The sequence below is a fragment of the Astatotilapia calliptera genome, chromosome 5 (genome assembly GCF_964374335.1).
Source record: "Astatotilapia calliptera chromosome 5, fAstCal68.1, whole genome shotgun sequence".
NCBI classification, from domain to species: domain Eukaryota; kingdom Metazoa; phylum Chordata; class Actinopteri; order Cichliformes; family Cichlidae; genus Astatotilapia; species Astatotilapia calliptera.
This window is the reverse complement of record NC_137426.1, coordinates 37,666,768-37,679,994: the sequence shown is the minus strand read 5'-3', so window position 1 is coordinate 37,679,994 and position 13,227 is coordinate 37,666,768. Positions and strand designations below refer to the sequence as shown.

General features: G+C 43.5%; 1 protein-coding gene and 1 long non-coding RNA gene across 4 annotated transcripts in view; both read right to left on the bottom strand.

The window, feature by feature from the left end:
- Positions 1-13,227, bottom strand: part of LOC113023063 (calcium-dependent secretion activator 1) — a 359,245-nt gene that overhangs the window by 150,050 nt on the left and 195,968 nt on the right. The window lies entirely within an intron of this gene.
- LOC145428756 (uncharacterized) overlaps positions 11,199-13,227 on the bottom strand; it is a 3,910-nt gene continuing 1,881 nt past the window's right edge. The window contains exons 1-2 of the long non-coding RNA XR_013909071.1: positions 11,723-13,227; positions 11,199-11,510 (exon numbers count right to left, since the gene is read on the bottom strand). The exon at positions 11,723-13,227 is cut by the window's right edge and continues 1,881 nt beyond it. This is a non-coding gene — a long non-coding RNA (uncharacterized LOC145428756). The remainder of the gene's footprint in view (positions 11,511-11,722) is intronic.

The window sequence follows — 13,227 nt, the reverse complement described above, 5'->3', positions numbered from 1 at the left end:
AATGCCTTTTCTACATTTGTCAGAAACACAAAAAGGGCATCATTCTGATGCCTCTTCACAGCATTGGCAGTGGCCCCCAGCTCTCTAGTGTGGCCCCATTTAACTGTCACACTAAATACCTGAGAATGAGCAAAGAATGAGGACTCACAATAATCTATTTTACTCATCAAAGTAGAGGGGTTAATTAATGATTCTTTGAAATCAAAGTGGTATATTGAAAGTAGAACAAATTTTAGATAAAAATGTCGTTATAATTGACAGTATGGACATGATGTCACTGACGTCTTTGTGTAGTCTCATGTAGAAGATTTTTCCACCAGTGTCATTTTGGATGCAGAAAAACAGATGAAACCACACGCTCACTGGCTGATGACTGGTGATTGACAAGTTGTTAACCACTGAGCATGCAGTTTCATGTCATGATTAATGCACCATTTTGAAACCTTAATTTTTCAAACCCACCCATGTTTATACTGTCAATGATTATAACACAACTTTGCAAAATAAAATTTGACCAATTTTGTCATTAATTTAAAAGAAAAATTGGAATGCTACACTAAACATGTGGCTGTTGCTTTGTAATAAATATGATATTTCCTCCTGAGAACCAAGGAAAAATGAATGTTCCCATTGAACTTTTTTGTGATTTCCCTTCTCTTTGTAGCTAAAAGAAGCCAACCAAACACATGAGACATCAATGGAGAGCCCAGAATGTCCTCTATTTAGTACATCAGGACTTCAAATGAGTCAAATTACTTATAGACCAAAACCAAATGTGCATTACAGAGGGCATAAATGAATAGGCTGGTTCTCAGGAGGCTTACACAAAAGCCACCGTAGAGTATGCCCAACAACAACCTGCTAAGAAAAAAAAACACATTTTAGTAAAGTAAAATCCAGTAGTTAAAAAAAAGAACGCACACCCCTTATTTAAAGAAATTTGAGTTATTTCAAAGCAATTTTATAGCTTCTTTATATAAAAAGAATATTGAGCTTTGTATATACTGAAGGAAGGGAAAAAATGTCCTTCCAATGATTTCGCATATTTTTAGTGAAATTTCATATACACACAACTGTATTTAAGGCATGCTCCCTAGCAATAAAAATCATTAGCACACAGAATACTTAGAGTCATTATTGACAGACACATAACTCTAATGTAGCTTCCAAACATGTTTGTAGACACAAAGGATATTTCATGTTCTGTTACAGGAAAGCAATCCTAAGAGATGAAGTTGTTATCCTCAATATAATAACTGGGACAAGTATTGTTTAGCCCAACATCTCAAATAAACAGCACATGTTTTGCTTGCTAAAAATGGGCTACAACCAGTGCAATCAGTTCTTTCCCACACATAATAGCAGAATATTCTCAAAGATGTAATTAAATTTGATGTGTTTAAATAAATCCACTAAAATGGATATGAATAGAAGTTATAGTGAGCTACCCAACAATCGAGAGATTTGTCAGGCAACATCCTCTTTACTGCCAATTGAAAGCACCTCAGCTGTCAGTCAACAAACAAAACAAAGAGTGGGATGCTGGGAGCTGATTGTGTTCCCTCAACAAGTCCCCACCCCCACAACCTCCCCCAAATATCTAAAAAGGTGACATTGAGGTGCCCCTTTGGTCCATAGCTGGTGGCCTGTCAGGTCTGTTTGATGTGAGTGAGCAAGAGTGGAGGCGGGAGGGCTGGACAGTAACATGCAGTGACATTAGTCACTCCCATCCGTCTGGGCTGGAGAAAGACGGCCCTGACAATGACTGATGGCTGCTATTCATTTTTAGATTCAAAGGAGAGAAACCGGGAGGCAGTGGATCCAGTGCTGGTGCTAGCCATGGTGGTCAAAATCATTTGGCACTATTTAGCACATGGCTTGCTTTGGTTGTGGACTGACCGTGAAATGTGTTTAGGTCCTCTGGTATACTGCACTGACTTCCATACCCAACCTCATCACTACAGCACATGGCTAATTATGAACAGGTCATCTAATGTTGTCACAGCTTCCAGTAGCCACTGTGTATCTCAATAAATTCAATTAAAATCATCATCAGTGAGTTATGATTAAACCTCCACATGTTTGCTGTAGTCGTAGTAGTTCATAAGTACTCCACGACTCTTGTCTGCACTGAGTAGGAGATGCTCTGTATCTCATTTTACATGTGTATAGTGACAATAAAAGGCACTCTATTCTATTCTATTCTATTCTATTCTATTCTATTCTATTCGAGTCTAGCCTAGTCTATTCTATTCTAGTAACATGGAATGTTACTAGAAGACATGGAATGACATTTCTGTTAAAACCATTAATAAAATAAAATAAACTCTGATTTAATAGAATCGGATACTTATTTTTATATCTTTATATATTTAAAATAAGTACCTTGATCAATGTGCTACTGGCAGATGGCATCCCAAAATATAAGATGGAAATTGTACAGTTAGACATGGTAATACCTCTGAGAACTAATGCAGGCCCCAGTTAAGCAAAACAACACAAAAGTCACAATGTTCATCATCATTAGTGAGTCTGTTAATTCTGTTACTGTTGCATAATGGATTTCTTTTTTAAGACAAATGTGACTTTTACTGGTGATGGGGGATGAGTGATACCACCCTAACCTTTTTGACTCCATGAGTTGTTTTTTTTTTCTGAGATTTCTTTCTGAAATACAAACTTGCATTGATAGTGCCATCGATAAATGTTCTCTATTCTTACCTGCTGTCTCGTTCTGAACACTCCCATCTATTTGTTTCACATTTGTCACTATGCAGTTTCCCTGTTGTAATTTTGGCCAAAACCATGGCCAAACATGAGAGACACCAGGTTATCCAAATAAATTAATTCTTTGTTCTACTCTAGACTCACAGAAGGTTTTTACAACTCTTATTGCCATGGGAACAAGGAACCTCCTGAACTGCTCAGATCTTCAGGAAAATCCTATCAGCAATGACATGTTCTGTCATTGCTCTTTCGCCCAGCTGGGAGGCTATGAAGAGAGTTTTTGCCGTTGTTCTTTCAGTTTGTTCAATGTGTCCATATACACCACAGTCTTAAGTGAGTCAAGTCTCCTTCCAAACACTGAGCTGGATTTTTTTGTCCATCAGGATGCACCCTCAACACACATCAGCACTAAAGAGAGCACTGGCCACCACACTCTGATGAAATGTATACAGCATTTCACACCACTGTTACCTTCACCCTCCACATCCTCTCGAGCTCTTCTCTGAGCCCTTGGTATTTCTCCAGCTTCTCGTGTTCCTTCTTCCTGATATTGCTGTCATTCGGAACCGCTACATCGATCACTACGGCCATCTTCTTCTGTTTGTCTACCACCACTATGTCCGGTTGGTTAGCCACCACCATTTTGTCCGTCTGTATCTGGAAGTCCCACAGGATCTTAGCTCAGTCATTCTCCACCACCCTTGGGGGCATCTCCCATTTTGACCTCGGGACTTCCAGGTTATACTCGGCACAGATGTTCCTGTACACTATGCCGGCCACTTGGTTGTGGCGTTCCACGTATGCCTTGCCTGCTAGCATCTTGCACCCTGCTGTTATGTGCTGGATTGTCTCTGGGGCATCTTTACACAGCCTGCACCTGGGGTCTTGCCTGGTGTGATAGACCCCAGCCTCTATGGATCTTGTACTCAGAGGTTGTTCTTGTGCTGCCATGATTAGTGCCTTTGTGCTGTCTTTCAGTCCAGCTTTGTCCAGCCACTGGTAGGATTTCTGGATATCAGCCACCTCCTCTATCTGCCGGTGGTACATACCGTGCAGGGGCCTGTCCTTCCATGATGGTTCCTCGCCTTCCTCCACTTTCTTGGGATTCTGCTGCCTGAGGTATTCACTGAGCACTCGGTCAGTTGGGGCCATCTTCCCAATGTATTCTTGGATGTTTGTTGTCTCATCCTGGACTGTGGTGCTGACACTCACCAGTCCCCGGCCCCCTTCCTTCTGCTTAGCGTACAGCCTCAGGGTGCTGGATTTGGGGTGAAACACTCCATGCATGGTAAGGAGCTTTCTTGTCTTTATGTCAGTGGCTTCTATCTCCTCCTTTGGCCAGCCTATTACCCCAGCAGGGTACCTGATCACGGGCAGGGCGTACGTGTTGATGGCCCGGATCTTGTTCTTACCGTTCAGCTGACTCCTCAGGACCTGCCTGACCCCCTGCAGGTATTTGGTGGTTGCAGCCTTTCTAGCAGCCTCTTCATGGTTCCCATTTGCCTGCGGGATCCCCAGGTACTTGTAGCTGTCCTCTATGTCTGCAATGTTGCCTTCTGGTAGTTCAATCCCCTCAGTTCTGACTACCTTCCCTCTCTTTGTTACCATTCGACTACACTTCTCCAGTCCGAACGACATTCCAATGTCATTGCTGTATAGCCTGGTAGTGTGGATCAGTGAATCGATGCCTCGTTCACTCTTGGTATACAGCTTGATGTCATCCATGTACAGGAGCTGGCTGACAACTGCTCCGTTCCGTAGTCGGTATCCGTAGCCAGTCTTGTTAATGATCTCACTGAGGGGGTTCAGGCCTATGCAGAACAGCAGTGGGGACAGAGCATCTCCTTGGTAGATCCCGCACTTGATGGTGACTTGTGCTATGGGCTTGGAGTTGGCCTCTAGTGTTGTACACCACATCCCCATTGAGTTCCTGATGAAGGCTCTTAGGGTCCCATTGATCTTGTACAATTCTAGGCATTCCAGTATCCAGCTGTGGGGCATTGAGTCATAGGCCTTCTTGTAATCAATCCAGGCAGTGCACAGTTTGGTCAGTCTGGTCTTGCAGTCTCGGCTGACTGTTCTGTCTACCAGTAGCTGGTGTTTTGCGCCTCTGGTATTCTTGCCAATTCCTTTCTGTGTCCCGCTCATGTATTGACCCATGTGCCTGTTCATCTTAGCCGATATGATGCCTGACAGGAGCTTCTATGTAGTACTGAGGCAGGTTATTGGTCGGTAGTTGGAGGGGACCGGTCCCTTCTTGGGGTCCTTGGGGATCAGGACCGTCCGACCTTTGGTTAGCCATTCCGGGTGTCTCTCGTTAACTAGCAGCTGGTTCATTTGTGCTGCCAGACGCTCGTGGAGGGCAGTCAGCTTCTTTAGCCAGTAGGCGTGAACCATGTCGGGCCCTGGTGCCGTCAAACTCTTCATACTGGAGACCCTTTCTTGGATATCTGCCACTGATATGTGTGTGTATATATATATATATATATATCGGAGATCTCTGTCCAGAAGAGCGCAGTCCTGGGAACAGCTAAGATACTGCGCAGAACCCTCAAGCTCCCAGGCCTCTGGTAGAGGACCCGAGCTTGAAGGATAAACCGCCCGCAGGGGCGTGCTGGGTGTTTATATATATATGTCCTCTACAACATATATTAATCTATCACTATGATTAATCTGATTAAAAGTTTTTAATTTAATGTCTTTATTAACCCATCTGAAGTACACAATGACTCAAATCCCTGTTTCGAGCAGTTTGTCCAAGTAGAGTTAACTTCACACACACGCAAATAAGGGATGGGTACCGGCCATTATGCCATTATGGCACCGGTTCTGACATAAACAGTAGTAACCAGACGGAAAAGCATTGCACGTTTCAGTGCTTTATTTCAGTGCTTTTTTTCCTAAGATGTCATACACTTTGGATTCTAGCCAATCATTTTATCTTTCCAAAGATAGTAGGTGGGCCTAGGTACGTACGTTCTTTTAGAGCAGAGCTACAGATTAAAAATGCCCCAGGCGAAGCAGTCAAAATTCTGGCTGTACTTCACAGCAAAAGATGCAAACTCAGCAGCAACAAGTGCTTTAAGCTGATACTGTGATACTGTGCAAAGGAGGTAACACCTCAAATCTGATGAAAGACCTGGCGACGCATAGCGTTTTTTTTTTAAAGTTGAGAAATGCACCGTATTTGATAGCTTGCTAGCTCACACCGAGCACATCTACTGCGGGTGTGGTGCCTGTTATTGGACCGGAGTTAGCAACATCCCCCAAAAACACGAGGGGAGAGTCCTGGCCCCTAGCCCTGCCAGTGTAGCAGAAATGATGATGGATGATGGCAGCAGCAGCCGTTCTTCTCTGCGTGAGTAGCTTAATGTTGTTCGTGTGTAATTTACGTTGAGTAGGCTAACCACGTTATTACATTAATGCATGTAAGGTGAACTAGCAAACACCGTCGTAGTTACATGCGGCTGTCTTCTTGTTTGATGGCAGATACTCCCTTCACCCTGGCCAAAAAGGCTAAAATGACCAAAGAAAAAGTGGAAAACAGCTAAACATGAGAGGTTTTTGGACAAAGTTTGTGTTCTCCATTCTTTAAGCACCGGTTCGAGCACCGTTTAAGCACCAGCACCATTAAAAAACTACCGGTTTGGCACCAGTATTGGATAAAAGCTAAACGATACCCATCCCTAGCGCAAATGGGCAGTTGATCTGGGAGAGACAGGCAGCAGAACCAATCAACTCAATATGGAAGATGACAGCACAACACGTTGGCCCTCTTGATGCCTGAAAGATGAACAAGCGAATGGCTCAATACATGAGTGGGGCACTGAAAGGAACTGGCAAGAACATCAGAGGTGCAAAACACCAGCTACGTGTTAGACCGAGCAGTCGCCCGAGACTGCAAGACCAGACTGACCAACCTGTGCACTGCCTGGATTGATTACAATATAAACAGGACCCTAAGAGCCTTCACCAGGAACTCAATGGGGATGTGGCGTACAACACTAGAGGCCAACTTCAAGCCAATAGCACAAGTCAGCATCAAGTGCAGGATCTACCAAGGAGATGCTCTGTCCCCAATGCTGTTCTGCATAGGCCTGAACCCCCTTAGTGAGATCATTAACAAGACTGGCTACGGATACCGACTACGAAATGGAGCAGTTGTCAGCAGCCTCCTTTACATGGATGGCATCAAGCTGTATGCCAAGAGTGAACGAGACATCGATTCAGCAATGAACGAGACATCGATTCAGCAATCGATTCAGCAATACAGCAATGACATTGGAATGTCGTTCGGACTGGAGAAGTGTAGTCGGATGATGATGAAGAGAGGGAAGTAGTCAGAATTGAGGGGATTGAACTACCAGAAGGCAACATTACAGACATAGAGGACAGCTACAAGTACCTGGGGCCACTAGGACATCTGCAACGACCAAGTACCTGCAGAGGTACCGTGATCAGGTACCCTGCTGGGATAATAACTTGGCCAAAGGAGGAGACAGAAGCCACTGACATCAAGACTAGTAAACTCCTGACCATGCATGGAGGGTTTCACCCCAAATCCAGCACCTTAAGGCTGTATGCTAAGCAGAAGGAAGGGGGCCGGGGACTGGTGAGTGTCAGCACCACAGTCCAGGATGAGACAACGAACATCCAAGAATACATTGGGAAGATGGCCCCAACTGACCGAGTGCTCAGTGAATACCTCAGGCAGCAGAAACCCAAGAAAGAGGAGGAAGAGGAGGAACCATCATGGAAGGACAGGCCCTTGCACGGTATGTACCACCAGCAGATAGAGGAGGTGGCTAATACCCAGAAGTCCTACCAGTGGCTGGACAAAGCTGGACTGAAAGACAGCACAGAGGCACTAATCATGGCAACACAAGAACAACCTGTCAGTACAAGATCCATAGAGGCTGGGGTCTATCACATGAGGCAAGACCCCATGTGCAGGCTGTGTAAAGATGCCCCAGAGACAATCCAGCACATAACAGCAGGGTGCAAGATGCTAGCAGGCAGGGCATACATGGCACGCCATAACCAAGTGGCCGGCATAGTGTACAGGAACATCTGTGCCGAATATGGTTTGGAAGTCCCGAGGTCAAAATGGAAGACGACGCCTAGGGTGATCAAGAATGACTGAGCTAAGATACAAATAATAAGGCGTAATTAAGACAGCATATATAATTTAGACAGCATACAGGGCGGAGGTAGACAACAGAAAACAACTTGAAGCTGAATGTTCTTAAAACAAAAGAACTCATAATGGACTTCAGGAGATCCACTCTTCTCTCAGTATAAATGAGAACAGGTGAAATCTGTCTCTACCGTTTCTAGTTATAAAAATCTGCTGTTAATTTTTGATTATCTCAACTGTGTAATGTTTTTTTTAAAGTGACTTCACATAAATATTATTTAATTAATAGGTCTTAACAGTTCAGCCAAGAGAGATCAAAAACAATAAACTTAGAATATGCCCTATAACGGTCGTAGCTGATGGGCATGTCTCTACTACTGTACATTTTGTACACAGTATATTTTAAAATCTTTGAATAATATCAAAACTTAAGCAATGAATTAGGAAATAAATAATGGCTACGGGGAATTAATGATCACTTAAATATTTTAGAATATCCTAGATTAACCTCAAAAACTCAGGGCACGGTTAATCTGTAGTGAATGTACTCAGACTGCAAAGTGACCAGTAAGAGCTTGTAGGTTGTTGTCCATCTTCCTGTTTGTTTACCTCAGCTGTCAATGCTGGGTGAGAAGCATCTATCTTTATTTAGTTTTGAAGAGGAAATAAAACTTTTTGAAAGGAGTCTGATACAAGTTGATGAGCCAGTAAAGCTCACTTCTCACAGATGACAGTGACACTGACGTGAGTTGTTAAAAATATTCTTAACTTTTCTGTCAGTGAGCACTGTTGTTGTTGCCACTCTTAACCTTAGTTAATTGCTGTTAGTAACTGCTAATTAGGGCGCAGGCACTAAAAGTGTGAAGGCCCTATTGCATCTGTTCCACTTCTTATTAGGGCACAAGCACTAACAGCGCAAAAGCTGTATTGTAATTGTTCAGTTCATATTATCAGGCAAATGTATTGGAATTTGGGATCCTTAACATGCTCAAAAACCCATAGATTTTGCATATGTCTCAGGTCCAGTGAAAAGTTATGTATTTTATTGGATTCAGACAAGGGCGTTTCTAAACTGCTCTACAGTGCCACTTATATCAAAATCAGAATCAGAATACTTTATTAATCCCAAAGGAAATTAGGGTTACAGCAGGCTGCACGCTAATGGCGCATGCGCACTTACAAAGGAACCTTCTGACCAAACTTACACAAACAGCACATTGGGAAGACATGTCAGAAAGGTAGGCTGACAGGAAAAAAAACAACGAAAATACATAACATGAGGTGAGAGGAGGACAAAAAAACTCCACTCAGACTGAGCTCCTAGTGGGAGAACAGTTTGATAACAGAAAAAACACCTCAGTACAAAAAGCACATGACTATCAATACACCATAGAAACACAAGGTAAGCAACAGGGGCGGGTAAAGGGTAAGAGAGAGCCGGTGTAGGCAGCGCATCCGGTCCTGCAGCATGTCTGCGCTGGTCCAGTCAACCGCCATCTTCCCCGGGAGGGCACAAGCATCGAAGGCTTTTGGAAAGGGAGGGGGCATCCGTGTGTATCAGTGTATGTGTGTGTGTGCGTGTCCAGAGTTCAGCTGAGACAGTGTCCTTCGCCCTGCCAGGCTAAGTAAACAGTCTTCCAGCCAACCCAGGTGGCCTTGCGTAGGATAGGAAGAACAGTCTAAGCACAGTCTGTTATCAGGGAGTTGTTGTTCAGCTCCAGCCTTGAGATCACAGCTGGCGCCGAAGTGGTAGCCGCATGAAGTGATGATGGTTTTTACTTTAGTGCGAACAACTCATATGAATTTCAAAGCTGTTCTAACAGTCTGACACTGGTCTCTCAATCTCCTGTTGGAGAGCCGCAAACTTCTCCATGATGTTATCAAACTTACGCTCTGTGATGTTGTCCTTCTTGTGCTCAAAGAGCAGATTCTGAGAACTCACGGCCACAGTGAGCTTCTCCAAGATGTAATCAAATTTTGCTCAGAGGTTTTATTCTGAGTGTTCACAGCAGCCGTAAGCTTCTCCAAGATCTTATTCGTGCTGCGCTCAGTGAGCCCATTTTGAGAACTCACCACTCGATTGTCAAAGGAGCTTTCAAAGAAAAGCGTCTGGACTTCTTTAAGTTACTTGAAGACGTTTCACCTCTCATCCAAGAAGCTTCTTCAGTTCTAAGGTCAAATGGTGGAGAGTCCCAGATATAAACCTAGTGGGAGTTTCCCCCCACAGAGGGACAAAAGGACCCCCTGATGATCCTCTAATCGCCTGAGCCAAGGTGGGAAACTGGGTGTGGGTCCCAATCAGCCAGAGTTTCGGGTGTGTTCATTGTGAAACCTGGCCCCACCTTATCATGCGAATTCCTGAGGTCAGATGGCCCAGGATGTGAGTGGGCGTTAAGGCGTCTGGGAAGGGATCTCAAAACTGGATTATAGATGGCAGAGAGTTGGTGTCGTAAACCCCGCCTCTGTTCAAAGATGGTCGCTCACAGTGGACATAGATGGCTTCTTTCACTCCTCTTTCAAACCATCTGTCCTCTCTGTCCAAAATGTGAACATTGGCATCCTCGAAAGAGTGTCCTTTATCCTTAAGATGCAGATGGACTGCTGAGTCTTGTCCTGTGGAGGTGGCTCTTCTGTGTCGTGCCATCCGCTTGTGAAGTGGCTGTTTGGTCTCTCCAATGTAGAGGTCTGAGCATTCCTCGCTGCACTGTACAGCATACACCACATGTGGTGACCTGGATGACTGAGAACCTTCACAGACATATCACCACTCGATTCAATCCCAGCGGGCAGCCTTGTGGGGTTTTGAACAGCCGATTCCGCTTTTTTTAATTTTCAATTTTTCAAGTTTTTTTGTGGATACCATGTGGGTACCACATGGGCTTATAAAATGGGGCCATTATGGAACCCACGGACAATCCCACTTAAAACCCACTTTTTAGCCTATCTCGGTGTTACATTGGTAAAATCTGGGAACTAAATGGGCCCCAACTGAGCAAAGTACACAGAGACCCACCCGGGCCCCATCTTTCAAGTTCTTAGTGGGTACAACATGAGGACAACGTGAGCTAAAAAGTTGGAATGGCATTATCAGTGGGTTCTGTAGTTGCATTTCACTTCTAGTTTGAATTGGCTCATTTCTGGCACCGGGTGGGCCCCATGTAGTAAAACAGTCACCAAATCAATTTAACAGACGGCCAATACGGGTTCTGTGACACAAAGACACCAAATATATTAAAGCTGACTGCAAACAAAAATATAACCATTAACCATTGTAACCATTGTAACCATCCATTGTAAATATAACTATTACAAAAATCACGAGGATACACAAAACAACATTTTTCAAATTTTTTTTATTTTGTCCAAAGTGCGTAAACTTTTGAAAAACTAGAAATGTCAAACTACATCAAAATTCCTTAGATATTTGGAACTGAAGCAACATGGGGGAAAGGTCAGATGGAAGACTCAAAAGCTTATCTTGAATCAGCAGGGTTTCTGTTTTGTTTTTTTACATAGCCGTAAGTCTATTTTGTACCCTTGCATCCCTCAGTCCTCCTCTGTCTTTAGCTCCAGTGAACCACTTGGACAGAGCCTTCTCTGCTTCTTGCAAGTTGACTTTTGATGTTCAATATTTTCTTCAGTGCCTCTGCAAATGAAGAAGAAAAATGGGAAAGCCAAAGTAAAGTTAACCTTAGCTTACTTCATTTGGTGATGATTTGCAAAGAACAATGTTTATTTCACTTGCCTCAAAAAATATATAAAAATTGCATGATAACCAATCTCAGTTACACTTTCAAACACTTTATTAAAAAAGTTTAGTTTTCTAAAGTTCAAATGTCTCAAGTGAAACTAACTTACCATACACAACATTAAAAAGATGCAAATCCCTGAACTTTTTTTCCCCATGTCGGCCAAGCATGTTGTACTCCACAGCCAGCTCAGGTGATATGAGGAATTTCATCATCTTTCTTGTGGCATCGTCTACACTTGTTCCCCCTGTATCTGCTACCATGGGAACCTGAGGGGAACATACAAAAAGGACAGATTAGATACTGGCATCTGGTTAGGATTCCTCCCTGAGGAGGTGTTTTGGGCACGTCCCACCAGGAAGAGACCCAGAGGAACACCCAGGACATGCTAGAGGGACTATGTTTCTCAGCTGGCCTGGGAATGCCTTGGGATTTGCCCGGAGGAGCTGGGCCAAGTGCCTGGAGAGAGTGAAGTCTGGGCCTTTCTACTTAGTACCGGATTGGGTCGCAGGGGGCCGCCTAAGCTTAAGATAATGGACCAAGAATGGAGGATACATGGACGCTTTACATATTGGTTAATGTTTACTGTGTGGTGATAACAAAAAATATGGTTGTAAACACAAGCTAAACTATAAAAATTAATTGCAGTTCCTTAACCCTTCATCCCCCATAATGATACGCAGGATAACCGGAATTATATATTGTTTTAGCTGTAAAAGTGTCATAAAATCAGCTGTGAGTGTGTGTGCTTTTTTCGCTTTTTTCAGCATTACTACTACTTTACACATCTGGTGTCATGGTCCTGGGCCATGTTGGCACAGTATTTTGTTCCCTATTTATGCCTTGGTTCCTGGGTTATTTAGTTAAGATGTTCCTTATTTGGTTACCTCCTGTGGGCCCTGTGTATCTGTGAGCCCTCGTCTCTCCTTGTGTTTTATTCCATGTTTTCCCCAGCCTGTTATGTCTGTGTTCTCCCTGTGCTCTCTCTCCTCCTGTCTGAACCTCCGTGTACTTCCTGTTTTACTTTGACAGTCTCTCGTCAGTATGCGTCATGTTGTGTTCACTCCTGCCCTGTCTCGTTATGATTATCTGTGTCAGCTGTGTTCCCCGTGTGCTCCCACTTCCCTCGTTAACCCTCTGTGTATTTATGTGCATGTCTCCATCAGGTCAGTGTCGCGTCGTCAATGTCTCTTCCCCGAACCAATGTGGCTTTCTGTTCCCTCGGTCTTTAGTTTATATTCCCGGTTTTGTTCTGTTATTTTGCACTTCTGCAATAAAGCAGCATTTTTGAGTTCAGTTCCAGTCTCCGTGAGTTTTGCGTTTGGGTCTTCTCCTGCCTCCACACAGCCAGTACATGACATCTGGTAGTTTTTTTTCCTCTACTGTATACTATATGAGTGTAATCAGGGATTAATAAGAGACAAAAAAAAAAAGAAATTGAAATTTTGCCATTTTTACTAAAGGCGATCAAAATGTACATGAATAAAAGATTTAAATTAGTCAATTCGAATTAATAACTCTAAAACACTGAACAAAATCAAGTATTTGACCCTGTGGTTTATTTTTGGACACTTCTTTTCTTCTAAAAGTCCAGGCGTGTTGGGCGCCTGGTAG